At 36.9% G+C, this 11,678-nt stretch overlaps 1 pseudogene; it reads right to left on the bottom strand.

Moving 5' to 3' along the window:
* Positions 1–2,711: 2,711 nt before the first annotated feature.
* The window catches only part of LOC123818722, a 67,093-nt pseudogene continuing 58,126 nt past the window's right edge, over positions 2,712–11,678 (bottom strand).

Here is an 11,678-nt window from a genome sequence, read left to right as displayed (position 1 = left end):
CCATAAGTAGTCTCTGCATATGGGATTTTTTTGGCCATGAGCCTCCTCACCTCACTTTGAACTCTGTATTTCCTTTCCTTTGCCAGCTGTAGCCTGCATCTAGGATCAACGACGGATTTGTGGCGGGGCTGAACAGGGGGATTCTTGCAGCCTGCTTGAAATGTCTCCTAAGAATCCATTCTGTCACTGGTCAGTCCATTAGGTGAACGTTCATCCCTGAAGCCTTACAGGGGAAGGTCAGAGAGAGATGGGAAAAGAAAATATTTTGTTAATATGCATGACTTGACCACAGCAGAGCTAGAGCCAGCCCGCGTCATGCTTTTCTGTTAGAGATCCATACAGTGCCTTCGATAATCCCTCAGCTTGGTGGCAGATTGCAGACACCTCCTTTGTGTATTCAGCCAAACTGAGTGAAAGATTTCATCACTTGAAATATGCTGCTGCTTCTTCTTTTTCTTGGACTAGGATTGTGGATTGAAGCTGGGGCAAAGTGCGGGGGTTGGAATCAGAAATGATTCATGCAGATGGTATTTAATACATAAAATCAAAGTAGGAAGAATTGAAGCATTTATATGTATCACTCGCATAACACACCTCAGGAGGAACACAGTTTAGGGCAGGTCTGGTGACCTCTTGTCCATCAGGCAACCGGTCTCTTCTTTCTGCTCTATCGCCCAACAACATGACACCCGTACTTGAGATTCACTTTACCATTGAAAAGGGCCACTGGTGCTCCAAGCGTGCAAGAATAAAAATGCCAGCTATCTGCATCCTTCAAGTGCCTTTCCTATTTTTGTTAGTGAGTGTCATACTGCCTCCACGTGCTGCCAGCCAGCTGGAAATGTGTCTTCCAATTAGGTGCAATGTCAATTCTGATCAAATGTTTTCAGACCAACAGTCCTTGCCACTCACCTCTTCCACTCAAGCAGTATCAGCATTCCTAGTTCACTAAGGCATTGCCATGAAGTCTATTGGGTTAAAAGAGAAAACAAAAGCTGAAGAAGATATTGCCCCCTTGAAGGAGTTTAAGATATTTCACTTTGTTCTCTTTATTCCAATATTTTTTCCTTCTCCTCCAGAAATTTGTCTAAATCAAGGGGAAAAGTATATTGGGCCGCAGCACTTGCACTGGCTCTCTCGTTTTGACAAAAAGAAGAATGCATCTATCAGAGCTGAGGAGCACACACTTTCTCTGTGCTCTCTCCCACAGAGTCAGTCTACTCACTAGAGAAGGATAAGCTATTGTGCCAAAGAACAATGTGCTTTAAGGTTCATACTATCCGTCCCCAGCTTTGCTACATATTACGGGAACTACATTCTTCAGCTCCCTTCACCTCTGGATTTTTGATAGGAGCAGACGATTAGGGGAAGAATGGTGGATATCCCATCACCTTTGATTTCTGTCACTTCCCTTTCTAGTTCCCACCAAATAGCCCTTCTGTATATTGTTCCACTTTCTATCAGGAAGGCCTCGCTGTAGTTGTAGCTTTCATTGTATGCCTCAGCTTCTGGGTAACACCATCTCCTTCCATTGTCCTTCTGTTCCATGGGTATTACTTTCTTATATGCAATCTCTGGGTTGCCTTACTGTCTTGGGTTTGCTGTGTACTTTTGCATCACCTATGCAACCAATTTTCTGTATTAAATGTACTGCATTTGAACAATCTGAACTGCTTTCTGACAAGTTCTTGACTAATAAAAGTTATTCTTCAATAATCAACAAGTTCCCAAATCTCAGTAGCTTAACATGCAAAATCTTGTTTCCTACTCACATAGTAGTAGTGCAGGGCGGCCACCTTCCAAATGGTGAATCAGGAGTCCAGGTGGCTTTTAGTTTTAATTATGACATTTGCAGTATTTGGTTTTTACATAATTGTGGCAAAGGAAGATAATGAATAAAGAATTCAAATCTACAATTGTTTTGCTTGATCCACAAGTGATGTGTGATAATCCCACTTTAGCCCATTGGGCAGGGCTAGTCATATGGCTCAATATGATTACTAGAGACTATTGGAAGTGACCCTTTTTGTGTATGTATGTGTATATGTACACATATGTACATGTTTAAACATATTTATACACACACACACAAATAAACTAAGAAAGGTACAAGATTTGGGCAACCTGGATTGTGAATTCAAGGCAAGTATGATCACCTGTATCTCTTTCTGAAAAACACAACTTTACATGTGACAATGATTAACCCATTCAACTGGTTATTTTTACATTTTTCTTCCTCGACATCCAAAATCTTCTATTGTAAAAATGTCATTGAATTATTTCTCAGTGTATGGAAAAATGGTACTTATCTTCTTACTACAGCTTCTGTCTTTCCCTCTCTCAGCTCTAGTCCCGCTTGTTGAAAGTCAACGTGAAATCTAAGCAACACTTGCCCCTGGAAATATGTCATGATTTTTCTTAAGAGAAAGCAAACAGCTCTGTCCAAGTTCATAATATAATTACAAGTCCAAGTTTTTAAGAAGTTTAAAACTATGAAAACTTAATATAAAAATAAATGTTAATGGGAAATAATTACTGCATATAGTTGAATAAATTCCAGACACACCCACGTAAAAAATTCCCTAGAGTTCCATCCATGCTAACTTTTCTTTGGCTTCATCCAAAGATGTAGAGTTTTCTCATACAGGCCTTGAGATGCAGTACTCCCCCTCTATATTTATGGGCCAGATCTCTTCTGTGACTTTCTTTTTTCAAGCTTTATTTAAGGGCAATGATCCATGATGGATTTTTAGGTTTTGTTGAATGGAAGCAGCCACATCCATGGACTACATGTAGACTTCAAAAGCAGTGATCTTCTCCTCCAGCGTATCTGTTCCAACTTTATCTTCTTCTACTACACATTGTATTTGAAGTTTTTCTTTTGAATTTCATACTGAGTAGAACTAGTTTAGAGAGCCCCAGACCAAGCCAGCTTCTTGAATGCTCCTGACACACTCTTCTAATTTTACCAATCTGTCTAGTCACCCCAAGGTTTCATATCTAATAAGATGGGAGAGTGGGCAACAAGAGCAGGATTTTTAGCCCCTTACTGTGCAAGGCATTCTTCTCCTAATCTTTTCACTTCTTTTCTTCCCTGCTCCTTCCTCATCACATCCGGAGAGATCAATGTCATTATCATCTTTACTCTCTGTAGCTCTACGTGCTGTGGTGTCTTCCACATTAGCAGGGCCATACTTGCCCAAGCTTTCTTCACGCCTGGCAGGCTGGCCTGTTCCTTTTCATAATACTTGATGCCATTTTACCGATTTAGGGCATGATACCAATTGGCAGGTGGTGGACTGGAGTCTGCTTCAAGTACTGCCACACGTGCTTCAGATGGCACATAACCCTCGATGTAGGCCTTGTCTGCCAGGTAGTCACTGAGCACCTAGAGGCTGACTGGCAGGCCTTTTCAGGCCTGCAAAATCCATGGTGTTGGCTGGTCCCCGAGTGTGTTGTTGCAGAGGCAAGAGGAGTGCAGGCGGTCAGAGCTGAGTGCTAAGTGGGACAACAAAAAGGTTCTCTTCTGGAACTTTCCTTTTGTGTATTATTCCACTCATATTTAGGGGTTTCATTTTACATATGAACGAGATAAGAGAAGCACACCAAATGTAAATACCACATTGTCTGATGCAAATCAAATGACAACAAATGTTAGCCCTAGTATGATGCTGGGATTACCCCCATTAAAGATAGTTGGGGCTTTTAATTAATGAATACATTACATGGAGATTAACATATAAATCTGAAAAATACTTGAGCTTACTTTTTGTCTTGCCTTTCTATTCTGAGAGTAGCCGAAGTTTGCACTGAAAGCAGGTTCACCTGATACTTCCTTTTTTAGTATCTACTGTGAGCCAGCCCCTGTCACCAGTACTCAGAGTTCAGTAGGAAAAAAGACAAACATGCTTCCCTCTCTCAGGAACCTTATATTTCAGTGAAAGATATAGACAATGAATAATAATTAACATGAGAATAAAAAGAGATCCAAGATCTTTTGGAGAGGAAAAGAAAAGAAAAAAAACAGTGTTTCCAGAGCAAAGACTGAAATGGTAAGCTTGAAAATGGAGACACACACAAGGTTACACATGGCCCTGAGACTTTAGAAAGAATTTAAAATTTTATTCTCAGTGGAAAGGCTGTGGAGAGTTTTAAGTATGACCTGTGTTTTTAAAAATCACCTTGATTGTGAAGAACAGTGGTTTTGACTTAAAAAGCGTAGAGGCAAGGGGACTGCGAAGAAGCTAGTAGCTGTTGTACAAGCGACAGGTGATTAGAAATGTTCTAGATGGCAATATCTTTTCACGTTCGAATATCACCGAGAAATTTTTAAAAGAAAAAAAGGTAGGGTAAATATTATTAGCTCCTTTAACAGATAGAAATACTGCCCTGTGGAAAGGTAAAAGTTAAGTCAAAGGTCAAGTTGTTTTCGCTTCCAAATTTAGAGGGTTTCTTTATCCATTTTATCCTGAGGAAAACAGTTCAGGAAAAGAGCAAATATGGGTGCATAAAGTCGAATCAAAGCATATTGTGCAGGTTGAGTAGTGTTTTTATAGGCTTAACCTATTTGGAATATCTTACAAATCATAATACGTTGCATGCAAAGCATTATGAGACCACGGCGAGGCTTCCATAATCACTGGGGCAGAGACGTCCACCGAAAGTTTTTAGATCAACACCACCCTGTGTGGGTACGGCTTTCCATGGGGTTCCAGCTGAGTGAGGCCACTGCCACCTCTCCTGCTCAGGGCACGTTCCCCGTCTCCTGGGCCATCCAAGGTAGATGGGAATCTGCTCTCGCCCCACTACATTTTTTGGTGAAAGAATCACATTCTCTATTTCTAATGCCATTCTTGATTCAGAGTGGCCTTAAAATGGGGAAAACTTTCTAGTAGGATTGCTTATTTAAAAGCAACCATTTTTGCCCAGGAGAGGTGATTAACTGTAAAAGAATATGAAAAATCTTACTGGGGGGATGAAAATGTTCTAAAACTGGATATAGTGATAACTTCACAAGTTAACATATTTACTAAAAATTATTAAATTCTATACTAAAAGTGGGAAAATTTAAGTACATAAATTAGACTTCAATAAGGTGGTTAAAAAAGAGAGAAAACTAACAGAAATAAAGGTATTTCAATGCATTTGAAAAACTGGAAATCAAATGAAAGGCAAATATTTACAAATTGAGAATATTTTTCCAAAATCCAGCAAATATCCCTCAAGGCAGATCAGTTTTAAAAAGAAAAAAAACTGTTTTTAAACAAATATCAAACTATGTGTGTTAAGTTAAATATTTATTTGTGAATAGATACAAAGTGTTTACTTCTGTTTCTGAAATTTTCTGTGTCACTTTTTATTAATTCAACTGTAGAGCTTATTTTTTACATCAAAACTTATCTTTATATCATAAAAAATAGTAAATAAAATTGTCGGGTTCATTTAAATACGGAAGTTCATTTTCTGCTTGAGCCAAATGCAACACATCTATTACCTGATTAATACTGAAGGGTATTTCTTGACAGAAGATAATAAAGTGACCATTTATTAAACCTTATTCCTACTCTGTGTCATAAATAATGTTAATCATTTTATAAAGTGCCAAATTTAGCTGTCACAAGAATTTTATTATGTTCATTTATTAGAGTGTTTTCATTTCAAGGGTAAATAGAGAGTTAGAAATAGTTATTAAAAATATGTTCTGAACTTCACACAATTATTACCACAGCTGAGACTTAAACCCAAATACCATTGTATCTAATGCACACACTTCATTCAGTAATCTATACTGTTGTGTTTAGCAGATAAAAATAGGGGATAAGTTCTCTCACATCTACCCTAAAATCAATCATAGATATGTGACAGTCATACTTTTGAGAAATTACGTTAGAGCGATGAGTTCATATCTTTTATCTAATTGGATTGCATCATTGTGAACTCAGAAAAGTTGAAGGTGAGACTGATAAACTGCTTTTAAGAATCCTTCAGAGATAATAAGAAATACTCGTGCTGCTAATAGATAGGATGATCGTGGAATTTATTGTACAAGCTAGAACTCTATTAATATTTTTTGGACAAAAGGCATAAACAAAGACTGTCTTGAGCAAACTGGGACATCTGGTCACCTTTCTCAAAACTAGAGGACAATAATACACCAGAAATAGAGAAGAGTGATGATACTATTTATTAAACTATAACACAGGCAATGTTGACATAAAATTACCAGATAATTAGTACAAAAAAGATTATTAACTAGATGATTACTAAAGATAAGAATAAGTTTCCAAAGACCAAGTTGTGCAAGTCCAACTACAATTTAGATGTCAGTTGAGATAATACTACCTCCTAATATGAAGATACATTTCCTTCAGTCCATGTCTCATGGAAAATCTCAAGCACCCGACAAGGTTTCTGGGAACTCCAGAGTTTACACTATCTCAGTCATCTATGGTTTCAGGTTTCTGACTGCAAACTTCTGCCTGCTAGGATCTTTTTTCTTTTATTACTTCTCAAAGGGATTCTTGATCTCTGCACTAGAATCCATGCAAATAGAGAACTCAACATTTGCCTTAGTTTTAACCACAATAAGCTAGCAAACCCAAAAACTGAGAATGCCAACACACTACTACTACTATTGACACTGAGAGCAGATGAGCTAGAAGGGGATTACAGAAGAATAAAAGTGAAAAAATAGATAAGAATACAAGTCTAGACTTAGGTTGTGCTACTTAACTGCTTATATGATCTTACTCACATCCTGGTAAAATGATGGCACTACCTCAAATAATTATAACAGAATGAATGTGATAACAGATGTTTCATTAACACAATGAATGGGTACAAGGTAAAAAAACAAGAAATATTAGTTACCAACATTGTTACATTATAGTTGAGAAAATAAACAAATTGTAATTTATTCTGTTCTTAGAAGTCCTTTGGCCTGTCTGCAATGATATTAGTCCTTTTTTTTTTAATTTAATCTAATCTACTTTCTTCTTTTCCTTCACTGCATAAGAGAAGAAAAAAAGCTCTGTTTTCTTCAGCACCTACTGGGAAACCAAATTGTGAAATTTCTGTTGCTCATTCTGAGATTTACCTGAGGCTAACAATGATATAAATACCCGTGAGCACCTGACTCAGTGTTCACACAGCACACCACCCTGGTCTAGCTATAGACGAAGTAGAAAAGGGTTTTTTTCTTTTAGTTACATAATGTCAATTCTAAGATTCACAGATTGACATGAGCAAGTTTTATGTTCACATAAAGATTTCAAGTGTCAACTATTATACTAGTTTATTCTAAGATTTCACATAAAGAAGAAAAAGGCAACTAAATAATAATATATTTTACTAAGTTCATTGCTGGTTGACTATGTCTAAAGAACATAATGATGTAATTGATTTATATCCATAGTGGGTGTTTGGAGGTGGAGCTATTGACTCTGAGCCTATTGGAGAACTCAGACCACTTTGAGATTTGTTTGACTATATCAAGAAAGGAATAAACTAATATTAATACATATCCACATAGATAAATGAATATATCTATAAATATATCTATAAAAATTCACGTGATACATATATCTGCACATATATGCAGATATTTTTAAGGTGATTCAAAGAATATGTAAAACCCATGAAGATTCATAAACTCCAACCTAAAAACTTAGACCAAAAGCAAATCAAGAAATGAGCAATGATCTGCTTGGGTTCTGTCAGTGTAATGGACACTTTTGGTTATTAATAAATATTGTTAACAGGATTTTCTAACAGGATTAGCTACCTAACAATCCAGCAAAAAGATACAGGGATGGACTCTAGCTAGCAAAGTTCACTAATGCAATGCTCTCAAAGAAGGCCAAATAACTGCGTATAGATTTGTCCAGTGAGATCAGACCCAAATTTCAGTGGGTGGTACTGCAATGCTGTGTAATAGCAAAACATAACTTTTGAGCCCAGTGCACTTGCATTTAAATCCTAGTTCTGCTACTCGATACCTGAGAACCAACTTAAACAGTTTAATCTCCCCCACCCCACTTCAGTATTCTAATTTGAAATATTGAGGTCGTGACAACTAGAAGTCATCATGCCATCATGATTGTAAAAAATGATATACAAAAAAGTTTTACTGTGCTTGGCCCATAGTAAGTGCTCAGTAAATGCCTGCTATTTTCAGGAAACAAGCTGCTGACTTTGCAGGCCATTGCAACACTATTGCAATGTATATTATTATGATTATGAAATACAAATACATGTATAATATAATGTATATTACTACAATTTTAAAGTATTAAAATCTTTTTCTTCAACTCCATTGATAGTATGGTCCTTTTAATAGCTAGTAAGCATTCTATTAGTTTCTCTCTTGCCCTAAAAAACTTCCTCACTTCTCCAAGGAGGACGTACAGAGGGCCCAGAGACATATGAAAGGATGCTCAGCATCACTAGCTATCAGTGACATCCAGATTAAAACCACAATGAGATGCCACTTCACATGGGTCAGAATGGCCATCATAAACAAATCAAAAACTACAAGTGCTGGTGAAGATGTGAAGAAAAGGGAACCCTAATGCACTGTTGGTAGGAATGCAGACTGGTGTAGCCACTGTGGAAAATGGTATGGAATTTCCTCAAAAAACTAAAAATGGAACTGCCTTTTGACCCAGCAATTCCACTGCTGGGGTTATGCCCTAAGTATCCTAAAACACCAATGCAAAAGAACCTATGCATCCCAATGTTCATAGCAGCACAATTTACAATAGCCAGGTGCTGGAAACAGCCTAAGTGCCCACCAGTAAGTGAACGGATCAAAAAACTGTGGTACATTTACACAATAGAATACTACGCAGCAGAGAGAAAAAAGGAGGTCCTACCCTTTGCGACGGCATGGAGGGAACTGGAGAGTATTATGCTAAGTGAAATAAGCCAGGTCATGAAAGAAAAATACCCTATGATCTCACCTATAAGTGGAACCTAATCAACAAAACAAACAAGGGAGCAAACAGAACTAGAGGCATGGAAATAAAGAAGTAACTGACAATAACCAGAGGGGAAGAGGGAGGGGGATAACCATGGAAAGAAGGAGAAGGGTTGTCAAGGAACATGTATGAAGGACCCACGGACAAAGACAAGGTAGGGGGGAGGGTTGAATGCAGGAGTGGAAGGTGGGTAGGAAGGGGAGAGTGGTGGGGAAACAATGAGGACAACTGTAATTGAACAACAATAAAAAAATACTTCCTCATAAACTCTTCATTCTAAAGGCATTTCTTTTATTTACTTTCTGACTTTACGGACAGTTTTGAGTATCAATGTTGAAGTGTTGAAATAATCATTCTATTTTTTGTTTTAATCAGCACTCAAGAATGAGCAGGATATATATTTTGAATTTTACAGTGTGTGACGATACAGATTAGGATAGATACCTAAGTATAACAAAATGCTATCCTTGATTCAATCAAAATAAATCATACTTGCTATAGTACTTGGTAGGGCCATTTTGGTAATTTTAATATATTTTGAAAATACAAAAGCAAGCAGAATAAGTCACATGAAAACTAATACTATATATGAGAAATAAAATATGTTAAATTTATTGTTAAATTATAGTTGACATCAGACAGTATATTAGTTTCATGTTTACAAGAGAGTAATTAGATATTTATATTTTATAAGAAGAAAAGTAACAAAGTATGTCATTGTTTGGCATTTTATACCCATTGCCTCAATTGTTTTATTTTTTCTGACCACTATTTCACTAATTGTTTTAGAGAACTCATTTCTGTCATCTCTAGCATGCTGTAAGGTCTTGAAATGAAGTGATGGGAAGGGCAGTTACCTTGCAGTCAGGAGAACTGTTTTCAAATGGCAGCTTTACTGTTTGTCAATATATAACCACAAGAAATCACTTAATCCTTATGCTTTTCAGTTTTTCACATATAAAATAAGGGAAAATCTTTTTTTGAAGGTTTAGATCTTTTCTAGCCAAAAAAAGAAAAGAAAAGAAAAAAGAGGGGGTGGGGAGGAGGAGGAGAAAAGAAAGGAAGACTTGGTTAACATTTTCTAAATCATTTAATTGCCTGCTTACTAAAACGTACTCTAACTGCTAAAATTTTTAACCATACTTCCTTTTTCTCAGAAAGGGGATCTTTGTTTTCTTACATATACAGCAGCCTCTCTTTCCAAGTTTTCTTCTCTAAAAACCATGATGGAGTTGGACATTCTAATTTTATGGCTGATAAAACTGAGTTCCAATATATAAAATAATTCATGAAAGATGGCATGGTGAAATCTCATCAATGATTACACGTGTGTGTGTGTAATTATATAGTCTCTGCATTAATTATTACAAATAGTCCCCTAAATATGTCTAATATTTTGAATGAAAGATATTTAAAGCACAGATGTAGTTCTACATATTTCAATGTAATTTCAAAACAGTCTATTTATTATGCTAAAGAAAGTACTTGGACAGCGAGCATTTGTTATAGCATGATTTTCCCTGTAAAGTCAGAAGATTGAATGCAGGAAATAAATTATCAACCGGTTAGTGTGTATTTTTTTCCAAGTCTTACTCATAACTTCCTTAGCTGTCATTTCATATAACCGTACTTTACCTGTAAATTAAGCTCTCCTTTTATCAAACTCAGCTGGGGGTTATTATATCAACTTTAATGCCCCTCTAAAATTGGTACTAAATGTGGATTTATATCACAAATGGAAAATCTGAGAGTGAAGGACATTTTCCATGTGGCAGTCTCATAAAACTATCACTTTTAACAAACAACTTGAATTCAAGAGAAATTTGCAAAAATCTTTTAAGCACATTCATGGTCTTAGGAGGAAATGCTAATACAGAGTCTGTCTGCTCTGCTGCAGCTGCTTGATTTATGAAAGCATAAACAACCCTGACTCATTCTAGGGAAGTCATAATTACCATATGGAGTGTTAAATGTACAGACACTTCGTAAGGACTAATGCAGTAGCTTAAATTATAGTCATTATGCTATCCCCACTCCCAAATCTTGCTTTAATCCTTGCTGAGGAAAAGAAGTCCTCTATTCAGTACCTTTCACAATCAACTCCATTGCATCTTGAAAGTAAATATACATGAAGACACATAACAAACAGGTAAGGTAAGCAAAAACTGATTGTCGAGGCAAGACAACTGGCTACTTCCTCAAATGTTTGATAATGGCATTCTCAGCACCCCTATTCTATGTGAATTACACTACAGAGGAGCTCTGTTGATAGGAATATGATATGGCCAGGCCCTTTAAGGTTGCAGTGGGAGAAGCAAGCTACTAAACATTTGAAATAACTGTGATGTAACCATTGAAATACAAGGTCTGTCCAGAAAAAATCCAGCCATTGTTAACATAATGAGCATGGTTTGCGTAACATTGATGTAACCTGGCAGCCAAGGAGAGTGGGCTGGAATGTGCATGCATGAACAATGGTGACCTCACTGTACTAGTGAGTAGAGGTAAAGGTCATTGAGTGAGCATGTCTACTATGTGGCTGGTGTATTCAAAATGGCTGAGCAAGCAGAGCAACGAATCTGAATCAAATTCCGTGTTACACTTGAAAATTCTTCCACAGAAACTATGTAGATGATTCAGAAGGCCGCAGCTATAGGCAGCTTCATCACAAAAATGTGCCCGCTCATGCATCACTTCTCA

The sequence above is a fragment of the Phyllostomus hastatus genome, unplaced genomic scaffold (genome assembly GCF_019186645.2).
Source record: "Phyllostomus hastatus isolate PE091 unplaced genomic scaffold, TTU_PhHast_1.1 phas_contig_29, whole genome shotgun sequence".
Lineage (NCBI taxonomy): Eukaryota > Metazoa > Chordata > Mammalia > Chiroptera > Phyllostomidae > Phyllostomus > Phyllostomus hastatus.
Note: the sequence above shows the minus strand (reverse complement) of the source record. Positions and strands in the feature narration are given on the sequence as shown.